The sequence below is a fragment of the Xenopus tropicalis genome, chromosome 2 (genome assembly GCF_000004195.4).
Source record: "Xenopus tropicalis strain Nigerian chromosome 2, UCB_Xtro_10.0, whole genome shotgun sequence".
Classification (NCBI taxonomy): domain Eukaryota; kingdom Metazoa; phylum Chordata; class Amphibia; order Anura; family Pipidae; genus Xenopus; species Xenopus tropicalis.
This window is the reverse complement of record NC_030678.2, coordinates 168,220,017-168,239,640: the sequence shown is the minus strand read 5'-3', so window position 1 is coordinate 168,239,640 and position 19,624 is coordinate 168,220,017. Positions and strand designations below refer to the sequence as shown.

Genomic DNA, 19,624 nt, shown 5'->3' with positions numbered 1-19,624 from the left:
GCAAACCCTCTGGCATTTGCCAGAACCCACAGATTGCCAGTCCAGGCAGCTAACTTTATGGACAAGTAGGGGCAGGGGCCGCCTATTCGCTAAATGCAAGCAGCGCTGTGTTTGTGGGGCAAATAGAGGTTGTGAAATAAAATAAAATAAAAAACGTTAAATAAAGGAATTAGAGGAGTCTGTAAGATGTAAATCTCATAGTGAGCAAATGGGATTAATGGCTCCTGCTGCTCAGCCACCATTTCCAGCCCTGGATGTGATTTTTAGTTCTGTTTTTAGGATCTGACGGTTTATATGAGGCCATGGAAAAGGTATTTGAGAAATGCTCATTAGCTCACGTAATCATTACAGAGTCATTCCTATGCACAGACCTTGGAATTGGGAGTAAGAAGAGGAGCAAACATTCAACACCAGCCTGAGATTTCTCGCAGCTTTCCCCAGACAGACATTATGGCCGACCTTGTACTCCGGTGCCACTTGGTACAGAACTTGACGATACAAATGCCAGGATTAGGGCAGCATGATTTAAGGCGTGGCTCTTGTCTGAAGATGAGCCACCGAGGCCTTGGGGTGCACAGTCTATGGGTGTCCGTAGTGGAAATTGTGCCCCTGGGCCAAATGAAGGGATACCTTAAAGGAGAGGGAAAGGTAAAAACTAAGTAAGCTCAGTTTCTCAAACTTTTTTTTTTTCTCCTTTTGTGTATACATGTTCTTCTGTGTCAGACTTCCTACTCTCAGAAAAATCCTTCAGGGCATGGGCACCAGTCTGCTCCGTTTGCTCCTCTCTACTTCTCCCCCTTCCTTCTCCTGCTTCCCCTCCCATCAGAATTTGCTCCCCCCCCCTCTGCAGCACAGAAGCTACTGAGACCAAGCTAAAATGGCAGCTGTTATCTTAAAGAAACAGTTGGAGCTTCTAGGGCTGTTTACCCAGGTATGGTAAAGCTTAGTTTGCACAAATGTGGCTAATCTGTTGGCAGTAAAATGCCAGAATGCCTTTCCTTCTCCTTCAATGGCAGCCATACAAGATAAGGCTGCTTTTCTATTGTTGCATTCATTGGACCAGCAGCCTGAGCAATCGGAACAGCAAGAAAGGAGGAGCTGCGGCTCATCCCCATTTCCCCATCTGTTGGTGCCCATACATCGGCCATCATGGTACAGCGGTAGATTAAATTTAACAACATTTCTGATCAATGGACCGACCGTGGGTACCATTGCCTCACATACACAGGCACCAAAAATCACATGTACAACTTTATCGTTACGTGTATGACTAGGGTTTCCACCTTTCTGAATAACTTTTACTGACTGGTGTGGGGAGGAACAAAAGGGGGCGGGCTGTGATGTAAAGGGGCAGGGTAGTGAGGGAAAAGGGCAGGGCTATGACACATGCCAGGCAGAGGGCAGGTTATGGATAGTGATGAGCGAATGTGTCCCGTTCCACCAATAAACGGCAAAAAATTCAGAAAACGGCGGAAAAGTTGCGCAGAAGAAAATTGTCATCCGCGACTATTCTTTTGACGCCTGTGACTATTCTTGTGACAATTTTGGACGTGCAACTATTTTTTTGACGCCTGAGACCATTCTTGCCACAATTTTGGCTGCGCAACTATTCTTTTGAAGCCCACGACTATTCTTGCGACAATTTTTGGACGTGCGGCGAGTTTTTTCGCGGCTATTTTTTTCGCCAATGGCGAAACACGGAAATTCGCAGCAAGTCCATGCCTGGCGAAACATCCAGGCACCCATCACTAGTTATGGAGCAATCCAGGGGAAAAAAACCCCTATGTATGGCCAGCTGTAGTTCTCCATATGTAATGTAGGAGGCTTTCCACCTTCATTGTGATAAAGAAATACTTCCCAGTGCTGTTACTCTGGGCAGACTTTGCTTGGGCTGATGTCAGGCCTGAGGAACGCGGCCTATGAGATGTACCTTTGATACACGTTGCCTCCATATTTACTCCCAGCTGGCACAGAACAATCGCACCGTGTTATTCTGGGCACGTCGCACTTCCTGGCATTTCTGCCAATGGGCGAGCCAAAGCCAATCGCACGCGGGTACGTTTATATAGTAGATTAGATTCCGCCGGCGAGCCAGCGTATCAACCCCGGGCGCCCTAATCGAATTCTAAACAGACAGAGCTAATTGTGTCAATGCATGTTCCCAAACAATGGCATGTTGGACTGATTAGCTCAGCCCAGGCTTTATTTTCTTTTCCCTGTGTATTGTGACCAATGAGAAATAAAACATTGTTTTTCATGTAATGGAATAAAATCAACTCTGATTCAGATTTATTGCAGGTGGGGAATGTTCGTGCTTTTGCCTCAAACAATAAATCTCAGTCTGTGTAGGAAAGCGTCATACATAAACTGTATATACAATGGCCTGGGGAGCAGCCGGCCCAGCGTGTGGGAATGTGCCCTGATACACAATCAGCCTACACAGAGGGGCACTATTACTATATATATATATATAATATATGGGATGCACCAAAGCCAGGATCTGGCCACAAACCAGCACTTTCCAGTGCAGGAATGCAAATTGAATTAGCTTGTACCTAGACCACACATTGATTCCCCTGTACTAAGCACAATTCAGCAGGAACAGCCCCCTAAGTTTGCTCATAGCCTGTACAGAGAGATACCATAAAACTATGGCACATAGGGATTCCCCTGTACTAAGCACAATTCAGCAGGAACAGCCCCCTAAGTTTGCTCATAGCCTGTACAGAGAGATACCATAAAACTATGGCACATAGGGATTCCCCTGTACTAAGCACAATTCAGCAGGAACAGCCCCCTAAGTTTGCTCATAGCCTGTACAGAGAGATACCATAAAACTATGGCACATAGGGATTCCCCTGTACTAAGCACAATTCAGCAGGAACAGCCCCCTAAGTTTGCTCATAGCCTGTACAGAGAGATACCATAAAACTATGGCACATAGGGATTCCCCTGTACTAAGCACAATTCAGCAGGAACAGCCCCCTAAGTCTGCTCATAGCCTGTACAGAGAGATACCATAAAACTATGGCACAAAGGGATTTCCCTGTACTAAGCACAATTCAGCAGGAACAGCCCCCTAAGTTTGCTCATAGCCTGTACAGAGAGATACCATAAAACTATGACACATAGGGATTCCCCTGTACTAAGCACAATTCAGCAGGAACAGCCCCCTAAGTTTGCTCATAGTCTGTACAGAGAGATACCATAAAACTATGGCAGCATGGGGATTCCCCTGTACTAAGCACAATTCAGCAGGAACAGCCCCCTAAGTTTTGGTTAGGGGTCCCAACCTTTTATACATGTGAGCCGCATTCAAATGGAAACTGTGTTGGGGAGCAACACAAGCATGACGGGGTGCCAAATAAGAGCTATGATTGGATATTTAGTAGCCCCTAATACTCCCACACTACTTCCTGTTACAGTTAGAGCTGCATCACTTCCTGTCAGCTGATCTCTGAGGGAGCACACAGCCCATCACTAAATGGCGGCTCAAGGGAAAGGATGTAAAAGGGCAATATTTACTGATATATATATTCCAGTTTGGTGAGATTCTTTAATAGGCCACTTAATATGATATAAACTGTCTGTTGGTTACGTATTCATTCTGGGGGGATAGTTTTCTTTTAATTAAAATGAAATGCAATACAAATCATAACAAATGAATATGTATACATGAAGGACAAATGTAAACACACCTCTACATAAACTATCTTGGTGTAATAATAAACTTACAGACAACTGATGTTCCAGGATTGAGAAAGAAACAAATAGGAACACAAGGAGAAAATATCCAAAATAAGGCAACTCTAGAACTTCCTGTGACTTTGTTTACTTCCTGCTTACATATTTGATACGTTTTTTTATAGATGCCTTCATAAAGGCAGCCATTAGATGGCAATACATCTATCAATATTTTCTTTCTGCCAGAATAGCTATGGGCAGCTAAGGGCAGCACAGTCTCCTCAATTACTTCTAGCCAAAGATATAGATAATTAGTCTGTGCATTACAGGAAGCCATATTACAACTCCCAGAATCCCCACAACAGCCTTTAGTAAATACCGACACTATCTAACAATGGTATGTATGTATGTATGTATAACTTTATGTATAAAGCGCCACAAGGGTACGCAGCGCTGTACAATCTTACAATATACACAATTACACACAGGGAGGGCAAATGTTATAATAAATAAATACAATAAATATATATATATATATATATAAGTGCCATGTTGTATGAGACACAGTAGGAAGGAGGTCCCTGCCCCGTAGAGCTTACAATCTAAGTGGTTGGTTACACAACTTTATTATTTTTTTTTTTTATTCAGGTAATTTTTATTGAAATCAAAGCTTTAACATTGGTACATGGTTACACAACTTTATACTATATACTGTGTACCCCATGTAATGTTAGGGTCCCAAGGCAAATCCCCCCACTTCTATTGTCTATCTGTCCCTCTGTGGAAGGGAAGTGTTTCCCGAAACTTGGTTTTTGTTTGTTTCTCAATTGTGGATTTTTTGCATTTATTGTTCAGTCCAAATAAAATGGCAGCAGATATAGAAATGTTCCGTTTGTTCCGTTCCAACCAGTGTGGCCAAACAGCCACTAATTAGAGCGTTAGTAGATCTGCTCGGCGCTCTCCGTCTCTCAGTAGGGCAGGGGCTGCTCTGTGTTGTTCTGGCAGATCCCATGCCCTATAATTAGTGCCGTACAGACGGCCAGATGTAACCACTCACAGGCCAGCATTGGGCCCCGGAGATGGCATGGCAGGCATCCGATTCCCCGCTCTGTCTGTCTGCGCCACGCACTCACAATGATGGCTTTATTGTTTCGGGTTCAAAAGTTCTGCTCTCACGGACCCTTCTCCCAGCTCTGCTGTCATCTCACACTCTTACATTAATGCTCACACTCCTTTTAAAGGGGAACTCTTCCCAAACAATAAAGATTGTGCCCAACGACAGGACGTTTCAATTCAAGCAACTTTTCAATATAGAGAAATTAACGTTTCCTTTCCTGTTTCAACTCCTTCCCTGCCAAGCAGTAGTCGGGTCTGCTCCAGCCAAGGCTTGCAATTTTATTTTGATGCATGGGGTACGGGGAAAGCATGGCATTATGGGTAAAAAACATGGTGAGCCCTTATGTCTCTTGTATACAGAGTTGTTGATAATTTTAACTAAGAAATCCTATGCAACTAGGTAACTGTAACAGGAAGTAGTGTGGGAGCAAAAGGCAGAACTCTGCCCATTCATTGGCTGATGGGGCCTAGCATGTATGTGTGCCTTGGCTTGTTTGTGTGCACTGTGAATCCTATGATCCCAGGGGGCGGCCCTTAGTACTTAAAATGGCAGTTTTCTATTTAGGATTACCCAATAGCACATACTGCTAAAAAGTATATTTATATGAAAATGGTTTATTTAGATGAAGCAGGGTTTTACATGGTTTATGCAGTATATTTTTATAGGGACCTTCATTGTTTGGGGCTATAGTTTTCCTTTAATACAGGTCTTTAGGTTGGGGGCAGGAAGTTATGTAATTTGGGGAGGGGAAAGGGGCAAGCTAGGCAGGGGATTGGGTGAATGAGGCAGGGGGAATGGGCTTATGGGGTTGGGAAATCGATGGGTGGGGATTGTGGGCAGGGTAGAGGCTGGCATCCATATAAAAAGGGTGTGATCTGCTGGTGAAAGGGAGGGATTATAGGTAGGTTTGTCATACTTACAAATTTACTGGCATTTATATTGCTATTATATTTCTAATGCCGGCACTGGCCCTAGCTGGCGATTTGCTGGCTAGGTCGGTCAAATACCGGCTAGGTGGCAACCCTAGCCCTGGAAGACCTAGAGAAACCCCAGTGGGCCCCTGTCTTAACGGCCCTGGGTTTGTGTTCCAGGGGGTGGGGGTTTGCAGCAGTGGGGCGGGGAGGAGAAGGGTGGTTGGCAGCAGGTAGGAGGGGTGGTCTCTGCAAGGGGGGGTGGTCTCTGCAAGGGAGGGGTGGTCAGGTTGCAGCAGGAGCCCTGGAGGTCAGTTGGGCCCTTTGACACTGTAAACTACAGAGAAAGCAGGTCCTGGGGGCCCAGGGGAACCAGAAGTGTGGAGGCCCCAGTAAGGCCCTAAATAATCAGCAACATTAATATATATATTGGCAGAATAGGTCAACTTACCAATATTTTGGAGCCCTGAGTTTCAGTGTAAAAAATAAGAATTTGAGAATTAGTGGCAAAGCAACATCATGAGCCCCTCTGTATATTATAATACCCCCCCCCACGTGCTACTGGGATACAGCCTGCAGCCGGGGCACTAGGGGATGTGTTTGTGCTGGAGTGGCTGCATACAGAATTCTACATTGCTTATATAAAGCTTTTTTTTCCTGAATAACCCAAAATGAGTCATTTTTGTGCTTTATAATAATGCAAATAGCAATACTGGGAGCTTCTGGGAGACATCTGCAGTGCACAGCCAGGCTCCTTTTTATCTCTTGGAAATGAATGATGAGCCGAGGCAGAAATAATAAAGTCTGCTGGCTCTGCAGTCCCAAAATAACTAATAAAAGAGATATTTATGCCCCGCCCTTTTGCTGTTCAGACCACACCCAGCTCTCTATAGCCCCTCCCCAGTCCCTCCCACATCCCAGGAAGCTCAGCCTCTTTTCAGGACTCTGTAAGAGAAGACAGGGACAGGCATGGAACAGTTACATGAATATTTACAGACGTTGTATAAATACCCTTCAAAGCGTTGGCCGGAGCAAAGAGGCGCACATTCTCGTGTTCGTATGGCACAATCAGTTCTGTTTATCAACGTGATCCAGTTTACAGTATCTAGACCTTTATCTCTGCCTGCGCTCAGATATTTTCCAAAATATTGTGTTGGAAGCGCGTTCAGTACTCCCCTCTGTAATTCTCTGGCCCCGCTCCCGGGACATTCACTGAAACCCAAATGTAACATGCCGCATTCCTCCAAGGAACGGGAGAAAAATGCGCTGGCTGCCATTCAGGACACATGTTTCTGAAGTGTTGGCATGATTACCCCGATACGTGATAGCGTATGTGTTACTTGGATCAGGTCTGTCTTGCACTGTATCCATACAACTGTTTGGATCAGTACAGGGGAATCCCTATGCTGCCATAGTTTTATGGTATCTCTCTGTTCAGGCTATGAGCAAACTTAGGGGGCTGTTCCTGCTGAATTGTGCTTAGTACAGGGGAATCCCTATGTGCCATAGTTTTATGGTATCTCTCTGTACAGACTATGAGCAAACTTAGGGGGCTGTTCCTGCTGAATTGTGCTTAGTACAGGGGAATCCCTATGTGCCATAGTTTTATGGTATCTCTCTGTACAGGCTATGGGCAAACTTAGGGGGCTGTTCCTGCAGGATTGTGCTTAGTACAGGGGAATCCCTATGCTGCCATAGTTTTATGGTATCTCTCTGTACAGGCTATGAGCAAACTTAGGGGGCTGTTCCTGCTGAATTGTGCTTAGTACAGGGGAATCCCTATGCTGCCATAGTTTTATGGTATCTCTCTGTACAGGCTATGAGCAAACTTAGGGGGCTGTTCCTGCTGAATTGTGCTTAGTACAGGGGAATCCCTATGCTGCCATAGTTTTATGGTATCTCTCTGTACAGGCTATGAGCAAACTTAGGGGGCTGTTCCTGCTGAATTGTGCTTAGTACAGGGGAATCCCTATGCTGCCATAGTTTTATGGTATCTCTCTGTACAGGCTATGAGCAAACTTAGGGGGCTGTTCCTGCTGAATTGTGCTTAGTACAGGGGAATCCCTATGCTGCCATAGTTTTATGGTATCTCTCTGTACAGGCTATGAGCAAACTTAGGGGGCTGTTCCTGCTGAATTGTGCTTAGTACAGGGGAATCCCTATGCTGCCATAGTTTTATGGTATCTCTCTGTACAGGAATAGTAAATAGGTTTCAGAAAGGGAATCTACTAGTTATATCCCACTGATGAAGCACCACACGGTGCGAAACGCGTTAGGAGATTAGGATGCACCTGGTCATTGTTTGGTATAGTATGCTTTTCATATAAAGTTATGTTTTTGTTGATTTGAGCCAATAAATGTTGTTGTTTTTATTCCACTTATCCTATATCTCTCTGTATAGGCTATGAGCAAACTAAGGGGGCTGTTCCTGCTGAATTGTGCTTTGTCCAAGGCCGGCTTGGGAATCCTCCTGTTACATGGGAGTAGGAGAAACAATAGGTTAGCTGAAAGCAGTTCTAAGGGTGAAGACACACGGAGCTACTAGTTGCAGCTACTTGTCGTTGCTACTTAAATAGACAATGCTGATCATTTACTGTATTTTCTGGAGTTTAGTAGCCTTTAGAAAGTAGCTGCTACTAGTAGCCCAGTGTGTCTTCACCCTAATAAAACAGACAATGCTGATCATTTACTGATAATTGTCTCTACATGTGTTTTAGCAGAGGCAATTCTCAGTATTGTCTATGGCAGGGGATTTTCTGGTGTTAAGTAGCCATGTCAAGTAGCTGCTACTAAGTAGCTCTGTGTGTCTTCACCCTAAGGCAAAGACACACATGCGAATAGTCACACATGAGCGACTAATTGACGCAACGCAAATGATGCACAATTAGCCGCAGTGGCTTTATTAATCTATGTCCGCTAAATCGCTCTGAAGCGCCCTGTGTGTCTTTGCCCAAAGAGTTAACTTAAAGGTATACCACAGAGATCTCTGCTATCGTGACAATAGAAGTCACTTTGCTTATCTGAAGTTGCGCAGTTTCCTCCTGCAGGCAGCTTTGTGCAACTTCGGAAAACAAAGCGGTATGAAGGGCTAGTAGTGATCGCGGGCGAGTAACTCACTCCGTGGGTTTTTTACCCTTAAACGAACTCATCTAATTAAACTAGCCGATAACGAAGATCGTACGACTGAAAGCAAAACCAGATTCCGTCACTGCTTTATAATAAAAGAACTCAGAAATCTACCCTTTTTTTAATTAATATCCGCACAAATTCTATGTATTTGGCTGCTGGTGAATAGTGTAGGTGCGAGTTTAAACACATGGCTCCCGTCATTAGTTAATGGGCCATTTCCACTTGTCTTGTCCCATTAGTATTAGCAGGGGCCACACAGGAGCCTATAGCCTGGGGCGCTAACACTCCTTCCCACTATCATGTCCTGCCCTCACTATTATATCTCCCTGAGCTCATTCAGTGGGGCAGCTCAATGGGCCCAATAGGTATTCAGCAAGGAATCCCACCCGAGGCACTGGGGCTGCTTAATTAGCCTCCTACGTGGGAAAGTGTCAAAGGTCCCTGCATTTAGGGAGGCTGCGGATTCTGTTCAAATATCATTCATTATCTCAGGCACGGAGCTGAGGGAACCGCACTCCCTGGGAATTTGTTAGGTGATGGTTTTAAATGTCAGCCATTAGCGAGACAATGTGTCTTTTCTTAACCAGATTCCTTCCTGCTGTACCGACCTACATTCAGCAGCTCCTTTATTTTATTGGTTGGCAGCAGGATAAAATGGCAGCGTCCGGCCCGTGGGCTAACTACATCGCTCTCATTTGACTTTACTGCCCAGCAAAATGATCGGAAAAATACTGGATTTGATTTGCCCAAAGATTGGTCACTGTAAACAATGTAGTTTTCCACAAGACTGAAACTTCCAGCAGCGTCACTTTCATAAAGGAAACCCTAGAATGTATACATTCACCCTAGAATTTACACATATTCCCTAGAAGATTTCTGTTAGACAAATACAAAGGGAATACAGAAAGGAAGGAAGGTGTAGGATTGTTTTTCCTAATGATTTAGGGGGCTCAAATCATAATAATACCATTATAATTATAACACCATATGTTTGTTAATAATAACAAACATAATATGGCACCAGGGTCAGACTGGGGTGTGCAAAGGCCACCAGGGCTGCTTCCCCAGGGGCACCCACACCCCGTCTGGGGCCCCTGCCAACTGCCTGCTCCCCCAACACCAGCCCCTCCCTTCCTGCTCGTGCACTTACTTTTCACTTAGCGTGACTTTGGAAAGCCAAAGCAATGCGTAGACCTTTCCACCAGCGAAAAATTGTAAGCTCACTGGGGCAGGGACTAATGGGAAAGTGATAGGGACCTTAGATTGTAAGCTCACTGGGGTAGGGACTGATGGCAATGTGATAGGGACCTTAGATTGTAAGCTCACTGGGGCAGGGGCTGATGGGAATATGATAGGGACCTTAGATTGTAAGCTCACTGGGGCAGGGACTGATGGGAATGTGATAGGGACCTTAGATTGTAAGCTCACTGGGGCAGGGGCTGATGGGAATGGGATAGGGACCTTAGATTGTAAGCTCCACTGGGGCAGGGACTGATGGGAATGTGATAGGGGCCTTAGATTGTAAGCTCACTGGGGCAGGGACTGATGGGAATGTGATAGGGACCTTAGATTGTAAGCTCCACTGGGACAGGAACTGATGGGAATGTGATAGGGACCTTAGATTGTAAGCTCACTGGGGCAGGGACTGATGGGAATGTGATAGGGACCTTAGATTGTAAGCTCACTGGGGCAGGGACTAATGGGAAAGTGATAGGGACCTTAGATTGTAAGCTCACTGGGGCAGGGGCTGATGGGAATGTGATAGGGGCCTTAGATTGTAAGCTCCACTGGGGCAGGGACTGATGGGAATGGGATAGGGACCTTAGATTGTAAGCTCCACTGGGGCAGGGACTGATGGGAATGTGATAGGTACCTTAGATTGTAAGCTCCACTGGGGCAGGGGCTGATGGGAATGGGATAGGGACCTTAGATTGTAAGCTCACTGGGGCAGGGACTGATGGGAATGTGATAGGGACCTTAGATTGTAAGCTCACTGGGGCAGGGACTGATGGGAATGTGATAGGGACCTTAGATTGTAAGCTCCACTGGGGCAGGGACTGATGGGAATGTGATAGGGACCTTAGATTGTAAGCTCCACTGGGGCAGGGACTGATGGGAATGTGATAGGGACCTTAGATTGTAAGCTCCACTGGGGCAGGGACTGATGGGAATGTGATAGGGACCTTAGATTGTAAGCTCCACTGGGGCAGGGACTGATGGGAATGTGATAGGGACCTTAGATTGTAAGCTCCACTGGGGCAGGGACTGATGGGAATGTGATAGGGACCTTAGATTGTAAGCTCACTGGGGCAGGGACTGATGGGAATGTGATAGGGACCTTAGATTGTAAGCTCACTGGGGCAGGGACTGATGGGAATGTGATAGGGACCTTAGATTGTAAGCTCCACTGGGGCAGGGGCTGATGGGAATGGGATAGGGACCTTAGATTGTAAGCTCACTGGGGCAGGGACTGATGGGAATGTGATAGGGACCTTAGATTGTAAGCTCCACTGGGGCAGGGGCTGATGGGAATGGGATAGGGACCTTAGATTGTAAGCTCACTGGGGCAGGGACTGATGGGAATGTGATAGGGGCCTTAGATTGTAAGCTCCACTGGGGCAGGGACTGATGGGAATGTGATAGGGACCTTAGATTGTAAGCTCCACTGGGGCAGGGACTGATGGGAATGTGATAGGGACCTTAGATTGTAAGCTCACTGGGGCAGGGACTGATGGGAATGGGATAGGGGCCTTAGATTGTAAGCTCACTGGGGCAGGGACTGATGGGAATGGGATAGGGCCCTTAGATTGTAAGCTCACTGGGGCAGGGACTGATGGGAATGGGATAGGGGCCTTAGATTGTAAGCTCACTGGGGCAGGGACTGATGGGAATGGGATAGGGCCCTTAGATTGTAAGCTCACTGGGGCAGGGACTGATGGGAATGGGATAGGGGCCTTAGATTGTAAGCTCACTGGGGCAGGGACTGATGGGAATGGGATAGGGACCTTAGATTGTAAGCTCACTGGGGCAGGGACTGATGGGAATGTGATAGGGACCTTAGATTGTAAGCTCCACTGGGGCAGGGACTGATGGGAATGTGATAGGGACCTTAGATTGTAAGCTCCACTGGGGCAGGGACTGATGGGAATGGGATAGGGACCTTAGATTGTAAGCTCACTGGGGCAGGGACTGATGGGAATGTGATAGGGACCTTAGATTGTAAGCTCCACTGGGGCAGGGACTGATGGGAATGGGATAGGGACCTTAGATTGTAAGCTCCACTGGGGCAGGGACTGATGGGAATGGGATAGGGACCTTAGATTGTAAGCTCACTGGGGCAGGGACTGATGGGAATGTGATAGGGACCTTAGATTGTAAGCTCCACTGGGGCAGGGACTGATGGGAATGGGATAGGGACCTTAGATTGTAAGCTCACTGGGGCAGGGACTGATGGGAATGTGATAGGGACCTTAGATTGTAAGCTCCACTGGGGCAGGGACTGATGGGAATGTGATAGGGACCTTAGATTGTAAGCTCACTGGGGCAGGGACTGATGGGAATGTGATAGGGACCTTAGATTGTAAGCTCACTGGGGCAGGGACTGATGGGAATGTGATAGGGACCTTAGATTGTAAGCTCACTGGGGCAGGGACTGATGGGAATGGGATAGGGACCTTAGATTGTAAGCTCACTGGGGCAGGGACTGATGGGAATTATAGATAATCTCTGTAAATATGTTGGTTCTATATAAACACAGCATAATAATAATAATTAATAGGGTGTATATTTTTATGGCACCAATAGGAGCAGTGCAGATAAATATCACACACTGAGCAGTGAGTAAGTTGGAGTTGGAAGTCACTACTCGCCGCCTGTTAGCTCCTGTCAGACAGGTGAAATCCATCAGACCGGGGAGAAAAAGCAGATAATTGCTGTGTAACCTGATTCCTGGAAGTATCAGATCCTTTATCTGCCTTTGTTAGAGCTGTAGTACAGCCTGATGGGGGGGCATGTGTGACACCCACCGAGGGGGGGCATTCCTTTTCATCTCCCCAGTCCCTGCCAATCGGGCTGCGGCACTGAGTGGCTCCCAGTTACCCTGGGAGGGAGTATAAAGGGTGCCTGTGGGCGCCTAGGGTAGGGTTACACATTCTCTTGTCACTCTTTCCTCACTGTATCGTTTAATAAATTGCCTTTCCCATTGCCTTTGTTGCACTGACAGGCTGTATCCCCGCCGCCGACACATCAATGGCGCTAGGAGCACAAGGCAAATTCTTATTCAAAATGATCTGATTCCCTTTTGCTAATGCCCCCCCATTGGCCCTCTGTGGCCTAGTAGTTGGGTTGCCACTTGGCCAGTATTATACCAGCCTGGCAGGTAAATGTTATGCTTGATCCTAATGCTGACCCAATATAGTACAGGTATGGGACCTGTTATCCAGAATGCTCGGGACCTGGGGTTTTCCGGATAAGGGATCTTTCTGTAATTTGGATCTCCATACCTTAAGTCTACTAAAAATCATTTAAATATTGAATAAACCCAATAGGGCTGTTCTGCCCCCAATAAGGGGTAATTATATCTTAGTTGGGATCAAGTACAGGTACTGTTTTATTATTACAGAGAAAAGGGAATCATTTAACCATTAAATAAACCCAATAGGGCTGTTCTGCCCCCAATAAGGGGTAATTATATCTTAGTTGGGATCAAGTACAGGTACTGTTTTATTATTACAGAGAAAAGGGAATCATTTAACCATGAAATAAACCCAATAGGGCTGTTCTGCCCCAATAAGGGGTAATTATATCTTAGTTGGGATCAAGTACAGGTACTGTTTTATTATTACAGAGAAAAGGGAATCATTTAACCATTAAATAAACCCAATAGGGCTGTTCTGCCCCCAATAAGGGGTAATTATATCTTAGTTGGGATCAAGTACAGGTACTGTTTTATTATTACAGAGAAAAGGGAATCATTTAACCATGAAATAAACCCAATAGGGCTGTTCTGCCCCAATAAGGGGTAATTATATCTTAGTTGGGATCAAGTACAAGTACTGTTTTATTATTACAGAGAAAAAGGAAATCATTTTTAAAAATTAGAATTATTTGCTTATAATGGAGTCTGTGGGAGCCTTTCTGTAATTCGGATAATGAGTTTACAGATAAGGAATCCCATACCTTTAGTGACTTTTCGTGTACAGAATGAATAAGTAGAAATATTAGTTATTGAGTTCTGGAAAGTATCACCAGGGGCTCTTTAGAGTTTTACCCCCTACAACCACATTATAACTGCCCCCTATGCTTAGTGCTCTCACAACCAGATCATGGATTAGGGGCAAAGTCTTACAATACAAGTGAAGCAAATGAATACATAGGGGCAAACTGGGCATGGGGGGCAAAGCCCTATATTGTACACCCAAGGCTGGCAAGTTCAGTCCCCCCACAACTATTTAACTAAGTACATTGTTATATCTAGAATTTTACCCTTTACTATGAATTATGAATCAGTCTTGAGGCAAACATGCAGGGTACCTCCTACCTATAGGGACTGGAATTGGCATTGGGCAAGCGGCGGATGTGTGCTTATGTTTACTTGCCCTTTAAATCTGTAAGGCAGGCAGTCTCCCTGAGCTACCCCAGGGTAACCAGTGCGACATTCCTACTATTTCCTGCTCTTTGTTCCATTGTGACCTTATCACCCGACATGGCAGCCTGCTGTACAATGTCCAAGCCTTATTTACTTTTCCCCTGGCGGCAGGGGGTGGGGGGCATTGGACCTGGGGAGGGGGTAATATTACAAGGGAGAATTCGCAGGAACCGGCCCTGAAATATAATTATGCGCCAGCTATTGAGTTATTAAGGGCTTCCTGCGTGGGGATGAGAGATGCCGAGTTTAACTTTAATTATCTCGCTGACATATTTCAGGGGGGGGGCGGCTGCGCCGAGTGGGGGGGGGTAGCAATGTGTTTGTATGAACCCGGCCATGTAATTGCAGCATTAGCCCTGGGGTTTATCTTCTCACTGGCATAAAGAATGCATCCATCAAACTGAAAGAGGCTGAAATGCTGACAGTCTAACCAGTGGGATCTGTTATCTGGAAAGCTCTGCAATACGGCATTCCCCATTGGGTCCTATTGAAAGAAACAATTCTGTATTGTTACTGACATGCACAATCTGTGTTATAATAGGGCAGTACCCTGTATCTAATGATAACTAGGGCGTGGCCCCGGGGCCCCTATCCTACACATATGCACTAGACAAGCCTTCAGGGTTGCCTATAGCAGTTCCCTATCTTGGATCTGTTCCCGTCTTTTGTGTGTCAGTGGCACCACACATGCTCAGTAGGCTCTGGGCTATTGCTAAGAAGCTAAGCTTAGGAATTGTGGGAAATCATCAAGCAGAAAATGAAAAGCCTAAAACATCCCTCATAGAAACTGATGCTACAGGGCTGATTATTTATCCTTTCTGATGCAGACTGCACTGGTTTCTATGCTGCCATGTAATGGGGATTTGAATGCATAACTAATCAGCCTTCTATCTGTAATTCTATATAACATATATTGTGAGTTGGTCCCTAAGCTCAGGTAAGTGACTGCAGCCCAGAGAATGGGGAATCAGCAGAAAAGAAGATGGGGGGCTACTGGGGGCACAGATCTTCCCTGCTAAAGGACTGTTGGGAGCCTTGGGCTGGTACAGAACCCCAAAACATAAGGAATAATTTTACAGATTCTGATGCAAATCGCCATGCTTTTTTACCCAAAAGGCAGCATTTTTTTAATCCCTGGGTCTAAGCATTCTGTATAATAGGTCCCACACCGGTACAGTAAGTATTATTATTAACATTTATTTATAAAGCGCCAACATATTCCGCAGTGCTGTACAATAAGTGGGTTTCATACATTGGACATACAGAGTAACATATAAAGCAATCAGTAACCGATACAGGAGGGGAAGGGAGCCCTGCCCAAAAGAGCTTACACTCTACAAGGAATTACTGCATTTCATACATTGGGCATACAGAGTAACATATAAAGCAATCAGTAACCGATACAGGAGGGGAAGGGAGCCCTGCCCAAAAGAGCTTACACTCTACAAGGAATTACTGCATTTCATACATTGGGCATACAGAGTAACATATAAAGCAATCAGTAACCGATACAGGAGGGGAAGGGAGCCCTGCCCAAAAGAGCTTACACTCTACAAGGAATTACTGCATTTCATACATTGGACATACAGAGTAACATATAAAGCAATCAGTAACCGATACAGGAGGGGAAGAGAGCCCTGCCCAAAAGAGCTTACACTCTACAAGGAATTACTGCATTTCATACATTGGGCATACAGAGTAACATATAAAGCAATCAGTAACCGATACAGGAGGGGAAGAGAGCCCTGCCCAAAAGAGCTTACACTCTACAAGGAATTACTGCATTTCATACATTGGACATACAGAGTAACATATAAAGCAATCAGTAACCGATACAGGAGGGGAAGAGAGCCCTGCCCAAAAGAGCTTACACTCTACAAGGAATTACTGCATTTCATACATTGGGCATACAGAGTAACATATAAAGCAATCAGTAACCGATACAGGAGGGGAAGGGAGCCCTGCCCAAAAGAGCTTACACTCTACAGGGAATTACTGCATTTCATACATTGGGCATACAGAGTAACATATAAAGCAATCAGTAACCAATACAGGAGGGGAAGGGAGCCCTGCCCAAAAGAGCTTACACTCTACAAGGAATTACTGCATTTCATACATTGCTTTATATGTTACTCTGTATGCCCAATGTATGAAATGCAGTAATTCCTTGTAGAATGTAAGAATGAAGAAAACAGCAGCACTCCGGTTGTTTTGAAAAATGTGAATCTTTACTAAGTGCCAAAGGCAACGTTTCGGGCTTCACTCCAGCCCTTTATCAAGCCTATTAGTACAAATACAAACAAGTGTTTAAATACCCACAGGAAAAGGAGGATCAGTCCATATTCACCTCCATTTAACCCATAATATTCTGTGAATATATTTAGTGCACACAATGAAATGCAAACTAAGTGCCTATGTATACAATATAAGAAGTGCCCTGTGGCATGTATCACATATAACATATTTAACAAATTAAACAAATCTTGAAATGGACAGCATCCCACTGCAGTGTATTTCATCCCACAAATATCTTTCTGGCTCCAATGCCGAATTAAGGGGACAATTAACCCCATATTCACCTCCATTTAACCCATAAAATTTAGTGAATATATTTAGTAAATACAATAAATCACAAGATAAATGCCTGTGCATGCAATATACTAAGTGCCCTGTGACATGTATCACATATAGCAAATTGAACAGCTCTTGAAATGGACAGTATCTTACTGCAGTTTATTTCATCCATCAAATATCTCTCTGGCTCCAATGCCACATTCAGGGGACAATTAACCCCAGAACTAATATGGATCAGGAGCTCCCACATCTTTAAATCTTACTGTCCTAAAGAAAAATGAAACAAAACATATAAGCAAACATTTAAGACATAAAACACAAGTGTTTGTTAAAACCAAGCACTTAACATCAACTTACTCATATAAACATCATAGGGGTATATTCCCTATTGAGACCGCCAGGTGACAGGGTACCTAATGTATTAATCCAACGCATTTCCAATTTTTTTAGTAATCGCTGTCTATCTCCTCCCCGTCTAAGTGGATCGACATTATCTATCACTTGATATCTTAACTGTGAAATAGAATGTTTCATTTGATGAAAATGTGCAGGTATAGGTAATTGCAATTGTTTGCAACGTATATTGGATTTATGTTGCTTAATCCTATCCTTTACCTTCTGTGTAGTTTCTCCTATGTATGCAAGGCCACACGGACACTTAATGAGATAAACTACATACGTGGAGTCACATGTAAAATATTTTCTAATTGGAATAGTTCTACCCGTGTGTGGGTGTGTGAAGAACTCACCCTTTGTAATGTTATTACAATGTGCGCAGGATAAGGATCCTTGTAGAGTGTAAGCTCTTTTGGACAGGGCTCTCTTCCCCTCCTGTATCGGTTTCATACATTGGGCATACAGAGTAACATATAAAGCAATCAGTAACCGATACAGGAGGGGAAGGGAGCCCTGCCCAAAAGAGCTTACACTCTACAAGGAATTACTGCATTTCATACATTGGGCATACAGAGTAACATATAAAGCAATCAGTAACTGATACAGGAGGGGAAGGGAGCCCTGCCCAAAAGAGCTTACACTCTACAGGGAATTACTGCATTTCATACATTGGACATACAGAGTAACATATAAAGCAATCAGTAACCGATACAGGAGGGGAAGGGAACCCTGCCCAAAAGAGCTTACACTCTACAAGTAAATGCTTATAATGAATAAGTAATATTTTCGGAAGAGAACCGGTTGCGCAGGAACAGGTCTGTTTGTGGCAGCACCGACTGCTTTAGCTTGGAGTACAAGAAGGGGACAATAACTGTACAAGGGATTAAATATATTAAATATAGGCATATTAGAAATCACTTTTCTTGGAACAAATGTTAGTAAATGGAGGGCCGCCATGTTTCTATGTCTGGAAGGTGCTGCCATTCTATCCATCCTGCAAAGGAGTTTGGGATCTCCCTGGTCTGTATATGAGAAATATCCCCAACATAATGTGTCCTTTGTAGCTTTATCTGTCTCCTTCCCCACCAAGTGGCCATTGTGATGCTGGTAGCCCTGGGCTAATGCCCTTTCTGCCCTACCCTTGCCCGTCCCTTTGCACAGTACAATGCCGATGGCTATTATTGCAGTGAGAGTAATAACTGTGACAGTCCTTTATTATCTGAGCCTGTCAGTGCCTTTGGGCACCGAACTCCCAGCACAACTGCTCCTTATTCCCAGCACATTATACTGGGGGGTCTGTATCTCCCCCATATTGTGCCTCTCCTCCATCTCATGTGCTCTCACTATTGTACCGAACCCTTTAATCTCTCCCTCCGATCCCAACCTCTCGCTGATCCCTGATAGGGAGGTTCAAAAGCAGCGCAAAGCGGCCCAGGAATAATGAGCCTCCACAATAACATTAAGCACAAAAGGATGAAAATTGATCTCAACGTTTTACCATTTTGCATTTCCCGCTCCTTATCGTTGTTGCAGGTGTGCAGTACGGACTCAGGTAACATGGGTGTCTGTGGCCTCTGCGCCTAAACCACATGAAGGCTCCTCTCATTGTATCATATACAGTATAGCCCATAGCCTGCTAGCTCCTCATTGGCCTTCTGCCCCAGCTCCTTCCCAGAGGCTATTATCCCCCCCCACAGCTACTATAGGCACCATCTCTCCCTACTATACCTGCTATCCCACAGCCCCAGTCCCTTCCCAGAGGCTATTATCCCACTGCTACTATAGGCACCATCTCTCCCTACTATACCTGTTATCCCACAGCCCCAGTCCCTTCCCAGAGGCTATTATCCCCCCACTGCTACTATAGGCACCATCTCTCCCTACTATACCTGCTATCCCACAGCCCCAGTCCCTTCCCAGAGGCTATTATCCCCCACTGCTACTATAGGCACCATCTCTCCCTACTATACCTGCTATCCCACAGCCCCAGTCCCTTCCCAGAGGCTATTATCCCCCCACTGCTACTATAGGCACCATCTCTCCCTACTATACCTGCTATCCCACAGTCCCAGTCCCTTCCCAGAGGCTATTATCCCCCCACTGCTACTATAGGCACCATCTCTCCCTACTATACCTGCTATCCCACAGCCCCAGTCCCTTCCCAGA

The 19,624-nt window shown here is 45.2% G+C and overlaps 1 protein-coding gene across 1 annotated transcript in view; it reads left to right on the top strand.

Moving 5' to 3' along the window:
• Nucleotides 1-19,624, top strand: part of tmem135 (transmembrane protein 135) — a 219,725-nt gene that overhangs the window by 142,683 nt on the left and 57,418 nt on the right. The gene's annotated exons all lie outside the window — the stretch shown is intronic.